Source organism: Neomonachus schauinslandi, chromosome 6 (genome assembly GCF_002201575.2).
Source record: "Neomonachus schauinslandi chromosome 6, ASM220157v2, whole genome shotgun sequence".
Taxonomy (NCBI): Eukaryota; Metazoa; Chordata; class Mammalia; order Carnivora; family Phocidae; genus Neomonachus; species Neomonachus schauinslandi.
The window spans coordinates 105,894,136-105,904,545 of NC_058408.1; the positions used below are offsets into that span (position 1 = coordinate 105,894,136).

The 10,410-nt window shown below is 43.9% G+C and overlaps 1 non-coding gene across 1 annotated transcript; it reads left to right on the top strand.

The window, feature by feature from the left end:
• The first annotated feature begins 237 nt into the window (after positions 1-237).
• Positions 238-344, top strand: LOC123325138. Its single transcript, XR_006540248.1, has one exon. It is a non-coding gene; the product is annotated as a U6 spliceosomal RNA (small nuclear RNA).
• The last annotated feature ends 10,066 nt before the right edge of the window (positions 345-10,410 follow it).

Genomic DNA, 10,410 nt, shown 5'->3' on the forward strand with positions numbered 1-10,410 from the left:
AACTAGGAAGATAGGCTGTAATTAGACATTTTGATGAAATCTGGATATCCTGTACTTACAAGACCCTCCGGGCCCCACCCCCTAGGAGGGCAGCAGTGGGTCTGGGGGAAGGCCTGAGGCTTTGCCAGCGAGAGACTAGATCCCCCAGGGCCCTGTGCTTCAGCAGAGGGGCCCAGGACAGACTGGGTGACCTCTCTGAGACTCGGTTTCTGTCTCTTGTAAAATGCCAATGATCCTGTGCTTGCTTTGACAGCACATTTACTCAAATTGGAACGATACAGAGAAGATTAGCATGACCCCTGCACAAGGATGACATGCAGATTTTTGAAGCATTCCATATTTAAAAAAAATTAAATAAAATGCCAATGATCCCAAGTATTAAACAAGATGATGCAAGCAGAACATTCTGCAAGGAAAATAAAAGTGATTTCAGTTCCATCATTGAGAGATAACCATGTTTAACATTTTGATATATTTGTGTACCAGTCTTTTCTACTTATGTAAATATATACTTGAAAATAGTATTCTTTATATACTGTTATGTTACATGCATTTAGCACTTAAATACATTAAGGACAATGTTCCGTGTCATTAAATGTTTTTCTATAACACCATTTGAAAAAAGAAATGAATGTAGGTCATTCCAGCAGAAGGACTCATCAGACTCTGTTTTAAACAGTTCCTGATTGTAGACAGCGTGTCAATGGCTCCTTACTATTTTCTATTCTAGATGTGGCCTGTCCCCTTTAACAATTATTTGCTGCCCCCGTCGAAGACACGAGGGCAAGCTTATCAAAGAGGAGGAAGCTGTGAAGTTGAGAGAGAGATGTTGAATGATGGAGTCGAGATGCAGGGGAGACCTGACTGGCAGGAAGAATGGGCTGAAACAAGCAGGAGAAACTGATGAGGGCAAACTCTACTGTCTGAACAACGGTAACAGCTCACAAATCTAGACCACACATGTGGACATTAGGGGAGAGCTAATGAATATCAGGTGACAAAAAGACAATGGGGTTGATATGAGGTGGTTGCTCCTCAAGCTCATGCAAAACAACCCAATAACCTCAGGATGTGTCAGTTTGAGTACAGCGTCCAGACCATGGGTCAGTGGAATGTTGATAAGCTGGAGCTCAGACAAACAGAAGGTGTTCAGGCTGGTGAATGATCTAGACCACGGCTGTTCGATAGAAATATAACGTAAGCTCACTCACTCTACTACCTATCATCTACCAAAATTTAAAAACTTCTAGTAGCCAATAAGAGATTTTAGGTAACCCAGTGTCTTCCAAACATGTTCATTTCAGTGTTAATCAATATAAATAAATTATTAATGAGATATTGCAAACTTTTTCCCCCTAAGTGTTGAGTCTTTGAAATCCGGTGTATATTTCACACTTCCAGCCCATCTCAATTCACATGCTAAATTTTCAGTGGTTAAAATAAAATAGAGTCCTACCAAAACAATAAATTGTGTTTAATGGGAAACTATGTAATACTTCAATTTTAATTAAGTTTAATTAAATTTAATTATAATGCTTTAGTTTTTTTTAAATTTACATTTCAAATAATTACAATTAAATGAATAAAAACTGAGCTCCTCACTTGCACTAGCATCGCCTCCAATACTCGGTAGCCACATGTGGCCGGCAGACAGCGCAGGTCCGTGCCCTGCGCTTACTGCTCCAAGTGTGGTCTCTGTATCGGCAGCATCCGCACACCCCGGGGGAATTGGTTAGAGATACAAGTCTCAGGCCCCATCCAGACCTCCTGAGCTGAGGTTTTTGCATTTAAGCAAGTTCTCTGGATGACTTCTGTGCTCATTACAATGGTTTGAGAAGCAGTGGTTAGATGTTGGGCCATGATTTGGGGAATGTCTGAAGCAATTGGGTATCATTTTGCATGGAAAAGAAGCCTCTAGGAAGCTGTATAATGACCTTCACATGTTTAAAGGCCTGTGTGTGGAAGGTGAGGGAGGTGTAGTCCCAAGTAGAAGAGCGTGGACTACAGGTGGAGGTGGGGCTGGGGTGGGAAAAAGGAAGCCGAACTTATTTCTTTATTTATTTATTTTTAAAGATTTTATTTATTTATTTGACAGAGAGAGACACAGCGAGAGAGGGAACACAAGCAGGGGGAGTGGGAGAGGGAGAAGCAGGCTTCCCGCTGAGCAGGGAGCCCGATGCGGGGCTCGATCCCAGGACCCTGGGATCATGACCTGAGCCGAAGGCAGACGCTTAATGACTGAGCCACCCAGGTGCCCCAGGAACCAAACTTTTTAAAGCTTCCATAGTTAACTATTTCACTGAATCCTTGTTTTTTTTTTTTTTTTTTTTAATTTATTTATTTGAGAGAGAGAGAGTAGGGGATGGAGGGGCAGGGGGAGAGAATCTCAAGAGGACTCCACACTGAGCATGGAGCCCAATGTGGGGCTCAATCTCATGACCCTGAGATCATGACCTGAACTGAAAGCAAGAGTTGGATGCTTAGCCAACTGAGCCATCCAGGTGCCCCTCTCACTGAATCCCTGTAACAACAGAACTGGACCGGGAGGTAAATCAGATGGATCTCAGTCTGCTAAGTCACTCCTCCCCTAATCACTGTGCATCCTGGAGGAAGAATTATTTGGCCACTCTGAGCCTCAGCTTACTGTCTGTATGATAGGGAAGATAAAACCCCCCATCCAGGGCTCATGTGAAGACCATGGAGGCAAGGGCCATATTTGCTGTATTCACTACACCATCTCTGGGCTTGGCACAGACCTGGCACAGACTCAGCCCGCAATAACGATTTCTTTGTACATTGGGCAAAGCTCTGACTTGTGAACGATGACCATGACTACTACTAGCAGGCTTGTGGTTTGAGGTGACAGGTTGTGTTTTTCAGTAGACACAAATGAACCCAGCCCCTGCTCTCCTTCATCTAACTGAAAGCCCGTTTTTTATTTACAGTCTCAATTGATCTGGATTGATCTATCCTCAAACCTTTTCATCAGGAGAGTGAAAACAGAAAAGCAAGGAGGGGGGTTCTGAGTTCCTCCACCTTCCCTTGCTCAGTGGACAGTGATGGGCCTCTGGCCACTTTTCTACAACTGGGGCAAAATACCTCCAGACATGGTACCGAGTCACTCCAAAGAGGGAGGGTAACCTAGCCCATCAAAGCATTTATCTGCAAAAGACCTCATCACAGATTCACTAAGTCACATCTGTGCTTCTGTCAAGTAAACAAAGAATATCTACTGCTCTCAGGCAGGCACTAACATTAGCCGAGTGAGGGCTCTTTGGGGACCCGGGGAAGGAAGTTCGCATTTGAAAATGAACCACTGTACGTGGATTTATAGCTCTGCTTTTCCGTTGGAGAGGGGGAAATATTTTTCTCTGGGAGATTAGAATTTACTAGTGGATTCAAGTGTAACTTTGGAGAGGGGCAGAGGTATTAGATGTGGCAGTATCACAGTATTGTTTTATTGGCAATTAGATTTCAAACTGGCACAAACGTATGAAAATAAGTCTCAATTATGGGCCTGTGAAGTTTCTCCACCATCTGTCAACAGTTTGCTCCTTATGCCGCAACATGTGTACCTTTGGAGGGGAAATGATTTAATAGCCCAAGTGAAGAGGTACAGCTCACCAAATTATACTGGAGTTTATAGCCAATGCCTGCATTTGTGATTTCTGATGCAGTGAAAGCAAATTTAAACTTGCATGCATGCGTGTGCGTGCGTGTACACACACACACACACACACACACCTCTTTCAGGTTGCAGCAGAGTTAGGGGCAGTGGTGTGCTGGTAAATGCACAACAATTGGTTCTCTGGGGAAATTACAGCCCTGATGTGCAGTGCCTGCCTCTTCCTTTGGTGTAAACACCCCCACAGTGGCTGATCTCATACGGCCAACATGATGTCCCTGAATGTGGAGTTTGGAAGAGATGCGTACCGTCGTCTCATGAGCCAGTGGGAGCTGGCTTCAGTAAGGGCATTGCTGGTTTGCCTGTCTAGAATCTGCTTTCCCTTCTGGTAAGCGTGGCCTGATTTTTTCCTGAAGGTATCCACCCCCTACCGTCTTCTCGGCCCGTGTGGTTTGGGTAGGGTGACCTCCTCACCAGCTCCAGGGGTGGTATGTGACCCAGGCCTGGACCAATCAGTGTGTCCCATCTCCCTGGACATTGATTGGCTCAGGGATGGGCTTGTGCACCAATCTGGCTCTGGGAGTCAGGCCAGGACTTTGTTTGAATTGGTGATCTTAGAGCTAAGGAGGTGTAGCCTGGATCGACTGGTGTCTGGGCATGGGGACAAACACAGGAAAACAACAGAGAGAGAAAGAATGAGAGAGAGAGAGAGCATGGGCCCCAATAATATTGTTTGCTCCTGGATCCATCCCTGCTTCAAGCTTCATGCCTGGACTTTCTGTTTATAAGAATCCACAAATTTCCATGTTTCTTTATCAAGTGCATCACTTCTGACAGAAGGAGTCTTAACTGATGAGTTTGTTCCTGGGAGCTATACTTGAAAATCTTGGGGGCCTTTGGGACCTGCTGCTTGTGTAGAGTGTGAACCCCAGGAAGCCATGACCTTGTTTATCTTGGCCATCATTGCTTTCACAGAACCCAGCACCGTGCCTGGCATGTGGGAGATGCTCAGTAAATTTTTGTTGAATATCTTGTGTCAGGCAGGTTTTGCTGTATTATGATGCAGTAACAAACAGCCCCCCAATTCATTGGCTTATAACAATGGTTTATTTCTCTCTCATAATTTTTGTCACTTAGGATGGCTACAGCTCTGCTCCATGGATCTTCATCCAAGGATCCAGAGTGGTGGAACAGCCTCCAGGAAGGACGTGATAATCTCATGGCAGAGGGGAAAAAGAACAAAGGCAGCACCTTGTGGGGGCTCTTAAAGTTTCTGCTTAGATAAGGTACTCCTCATTTCTTGTCATGTTCTGTTGGTCCATGCAAGTCACATGGCAGGGAGGTATACTCCATCCACAGCAAGACACTGCATGCCACAGGCAGGGGTAGAGATTTATTATCAATCCTCTTACAGGTTGGGGAATGAATACATGGGGTACAATAATACTGGCAACCACATGAAGAGAGGCTGTGGGAACACAGTTAGACATTGTCTTGTGAAATTGAACATTTGAATATCCACTGACCCAGCCATGCCCCTCCCAGGTGTAGACTCCAGAGAGCCTCTTGCATATGAACATTGCATATGAACATTACACGTATGCAGACATGTGCAGAAATGTTTATAGCAGCATGTTTAGTACAGCACAAAGCCCTCAAAAACTGAGACAACATCAACGTCTGTAGACAGGCAAAGGGACATAGACATCAGGATACACTTTTACACAGAGGTATAACATGCAGCAGTTCAAATGGACAAACCTCAGCTCTTTGGAACAACATGAATGCACCTTAGAAACATAATATTAAGCAAAATATGCAAGTCTGTAGAACACTATGTATAGTATAACTCCAATTGTAGAATTCATTTATATGTGCAAACTGTGCAAAGAATCATAAAGGAATGATAAACACAAAAATTCAAGATGTGGCTATTCTGCAGGGGAAGGCTGTGGATGGGATAGGTGGATACAAGTTACTGGTGACGTTCTAGCTCTTAGTTGGATGGGGAGTTGTGGGGTCATTTTAATATACATTTTAACTTATTTGTTGTATTTATCCTTTTTATTCTCTATCAAATATGCTCAAAATATAATTAGAATGCAGAAATGACAACTAGGAAAGGAAATAATTTAAAAATAGACAAAAGTGATTATGGAAAAGAGTTGTCTTAGGAAAACAGGATTCCTGGAGGCAAATTTGGCAAAATACATTTTGGGACCGAGTTCAGGGGCCTGGAAGAGAAGGCACAGGTAGTGAGCAGGGGCACTTCAGATCACTAGGCACCCCCATGCCCGGGGAGGACCTGAGTCCTCATTGGCCCCAATATCATGCTCATTAGGCCACTTCAGGGACTGAGATACCTGGAGGGATCCTGCATATGGGCATGAACATTCCAAGTCTACAAAGAGAAGGCTACCACTGTGGATGAATGCATTGGCTGTTGGGTTTGTTCAACTGGTGTTCTGATTTAATGGTCTGTCATTGAGAATTTGGTCCTCTGTGGGTATATGGAGAAGGTCCCATTTTGGCCTGGTCAAGTTGAAGAGGCCATATCTAGATGGCTGGTAAAGTTGGCCTCCACTCTTGACCACCCCCAAACTGGCTGCATCCTGCTGCAAGATTCCCTGATTCTGCTTTCTAGTCTTAGGTCAGGAGAAAAGACCTTCAGACTGGAGATTCTGGATCTCTATCGAAACAATCCAAGAGTACCTGCCTCTAGGTGTCTCTCCACCTTCCTGGGCAGACAAGTCATGGTACTGAGGGAGGTGTGCCTTGTCATGGGGATTCCAGGGGATTCGAGTCTATTCCCTCAGAGAGAGGGAGAGAGAACCGGGGGCTGTGGAGAGACTGGAGATGAGTCAGAGCAGAAATCAGAGCACAGGTGAGACCCTACTCAACCTCTGAGGGAGGGGAAGCCTGCCCACACTGGTCCTCCCTGAACTTTCCCACGTGAAAAATCTGCTCTCTGAACTCTACTTGGGGGCATGATTGAGATCTCTACACATTCAGGCTTTAAGTTAGCTCAATTTTGTTTGCAAGTAACAGAAACTGAGAAAAAAAAATGGGATTTTTGTTCAATACATTTAAACAGGAGTAGATTCAGCTTTACGTGAAACTTGGTCCTGAATTAAAAAAAAAAAAACAGTCATGGAGCCCTCTCTCTGTTGCTGTTGACTTCTTCGCTCTGCTTCCTAGTGTTGGCTTTATCCTGGCGGTGGTGGTGGTGCTTCCAGCAGGCCCCAGCATTCTCCCAGAAGCTCCCGGGGCTCTACTAAGGTCCATGGAAAGAAAGAGCTTCTTTGTCCCTGGTCTCAGAAACTCTGAGATTGATTCGCTGGGGCTGGCTTGGTCACATGCCTCTTCTTCAGTCAATCAAAAAGGCTGGGGAATGGGATGCAGTGATTGGGGTAGCCAAGTCACATGATCCCCTTGGGGTGGGGGATGGAGTCAGCCTCCCAGAACCTTGTGGGTCTTTCAGCGGAAATCCAAGGCCATGAGGAAGTGGAAGGAGGATTGGATGTGAAGGGTAATGGTCACTTCTTATATACTGATGCTTTAGTGAATGTTAGTCATTTGGAGGAGCTCTTTATACCTCAAAGATAATAATGGTTCATATGCTATATTGGTGGTTGTTTGCCTTTTAAATTTATGTTAATTTTTAAAACTTTCAAATACTTTAATTTGTAACCATGGACTTTTTAAAAATTGAAGTATAGCTGACACACAACATTCCATTAGTTTCTGGTGTGCAATATAGTGATTTGACAACTCTATACATTTTGCTATGCTCACCAAAAGTATAGACATCTGTCACCATACAGTGTTATTGTAATACCATTGACTATATTCTGTATGCTGTACCTTTCATCCCTGTGACTTATTCATTCCATAACTGGAAGCCTGTACCTCCCACTCCCCTTCACCCATCTTGCCCATCCCCCTACACACCTCCCCTCTATCAATCATCTGTTTGTTCTCTGTATTTATGGATCTGTTTCTGCTTTTTTGTGTTTGTTCATTTGTCTTATTTTTTATGTTCAACATATAAGTGAAATCATATGGTATTTGCCTTTCTCTGTCTGACTTGTTTCACTTCGCATAATACCCTCTAGGTCCATCCATGTTGATGCAAACGGCAAGGTCCCATTCTTTTTTTTATGGCTATATAATATTCCATTACATGTAAGTATACAATGTATATATTCCATTATATATAAATATAAATATATATATGACACATCTTCTTTATAACCATGGACTTTTTAAAAAAGATTTTTATTTATTTATTTGTCAAAGAGAGAGAGAGAGAGAGAGCACAAGCAGGGGGAGCAGCAGGCAGAGGGAGAAGCAGGCTCCCCGCTGAGCAGGGAGCCCAATGTGGGACTCGATCCCAGGACCCTGGGATCATGACCTGAGCCAAAGGCAGACGCTTAACCCACTGAGCCACCTAGGCGTCCCCTTTACTTTCTTTAAATATTTTTATTTATTTGGACGTTTTTAAGCATACACAAAAGCAGAGCAGATAGCATAATTTAAACCCACCACCCCCGTACCCACCGCCCAGCTTCAACCATTGTCATATATTGATTTTTGACTTCCAGAAGTTTTGAATTTGTACATAGTTGAATCTTGATGTTTTCCATTGTAGTTCATCCTAATGTTTACGTTTGTACTTAGAGAGATGCCAGATATTCAACTGCATTCTCTTCTAGTGTTTTTTTTTTAAAGATATAATGCCGTGAGATGAGGCTCTAACAGGATTTTTTCCCAGATAGCCAATTTTTTCAACTCCGCGTATTGAACAGCCTATCCTGTTCTCACTGGTTCGTGAAGTGTCCTTGACTTGATATTAGGTTCTTGCATTTGCCAGCATGTTTCTGGTTGCATATTCTGTTGTGTTGACCTGTGTGTTGTTGCACCAATACCCACGTTGAACTTTGTACATGTATGAATAAGTTTTCGTATCCAGTGTACCTAGCCGTCCCGGTGTTCCTTTTTTTCAATATTTTCATTCCCAACTCTATCTATTCATTCTTCCAGATGAAACTTGGAATCATTTTTACAAGTTCTAAAGAAAACTCCCTTAGGATTTTGGTTAGAATCAGTTAAAGCCATGCACTAAATTGGAAAAATGAACATTTTCTCAATAGGCCTTCTTCAAACGTAGAAATACGATGTGTTTGTTTGTTCAGCTCTTGGAGACCTCTCCGAAAATGCCATGTTATCTCCTGTGAGGGTCACTCCTGGATGGATTATGTATTTTGCTGTGTTTATGGATGGGAGTTTCGAAACTTCCCATTTGATCTTCGTTAGTCATTCTCAAAGACTTCTGGTTTCCGTCAAGTTTGAGTCACTCAAGGGTTTAGACCACTCTTTCTATCAGAACCCACCACCCAGTCTGCGAGAGTTTCTATTTGCTCTAAAAATCGAGTCCCCTGAGCTCATATGTTTGGTGCAAAGAGCATTAGATTTGGCATCAGGACACGCCTGAGTTGCAGGCCCTGCCCTTTATTGGTGGCGTGTCCTTGGGCAAATTATTTTGCTTCTCCGAATCTCATTTGCCTTATTTGCATGTGGGCATGGATCATTTTATTCATTTTTCACCTAGCTCCTTATATTGTGTTTCTTCCCAACTTGTCTTTCTTCTCTAGGAGCCTCTAAACTCCTTGGGAACAGGGCTGTCCCGCCTCCATGGTTACATGTGGGGAACAATGAGATAACCCTGGGAGTTCGGTACCAGCAACAGAGTCCAGCCAGTGTTCCCTCAGAATAGAATATATTTTGAAATTATCTGGAGTCCTCACTTGGACCGTGGTTCTTTAATAAAACTTTGAAATATGGATAATAGTTAATAAGATTGAAATAGCCAAGGTTTCTTGAGTTCTTCGGGTATTCCAGCACCAGATGATCATATTCTAGGTATGACCTCATCAGACCCCTCTGTACCCTTCAAAGAAGGTACGACAGTAAGATCACATAGCTAGGACATGGTGCAGCTGGAACGTAAGCCAACTTGGTGCTCTGAACCTGCATTTTCTTCTATCTTCCCTACAATATCAAGTCGTGTCTTCACAGTGCCTCAGGCCTACGAGGTAGTCAGAAATACTGGTCTTGTCCGCTTCTTCCCTCTTGTCTAGTTCCTGCTTTTAGTAAAGTAGTGAAATCGGAGGTCCATTGACCAGTGTTGGTTGCCTTCTCTTTCTCCCTCCATTTTAAGCATTTCCAGAATAGGACTGTAATCAACTACTTCTCACTATGGTGTTAAATGCTTACCCATCAAGTCTGTGACACCCCTTGTTCTCCTGATGAGAGTGGCAGGCCACCCTGGCTGTGAAGGACCTCCGAGTGGAGGGGAGGGGAGTACAGAGTATGAAGGGGGCACAGAGAATGGCGGTGGAGGATTCACAGCCTGGCAGGATGTCAGTGGAGAAAACTCTGGAGGTGGAACCAGACACATCTGCTGCTTGAGAACTGTGTGACTTGGGGCACATTGCTAAGCTCTCTATGGCTCTGCTTTCTCATCACAAAAGTGGGGACTGGACACCTCTGACACATCAGAGGGATGGCAGCCCTGGATGGTGGGAGCCCATTCTAGATTGTGCATCCTTAGGCATGTGTAGGAGGATGTCTTTGTCATTATTGTACTAAAGAAAATAAGAGGAGAAGAAAACAACAAGCAGGGAGAGGGTGATGCTCAATCCCTCAGGCTGACTTCTGGGTGGTGCAAGCACCAGTGCACTGTTGGTCCTGCAGGGGAAAGGGGTCAGAAGGAGGTTGACCAG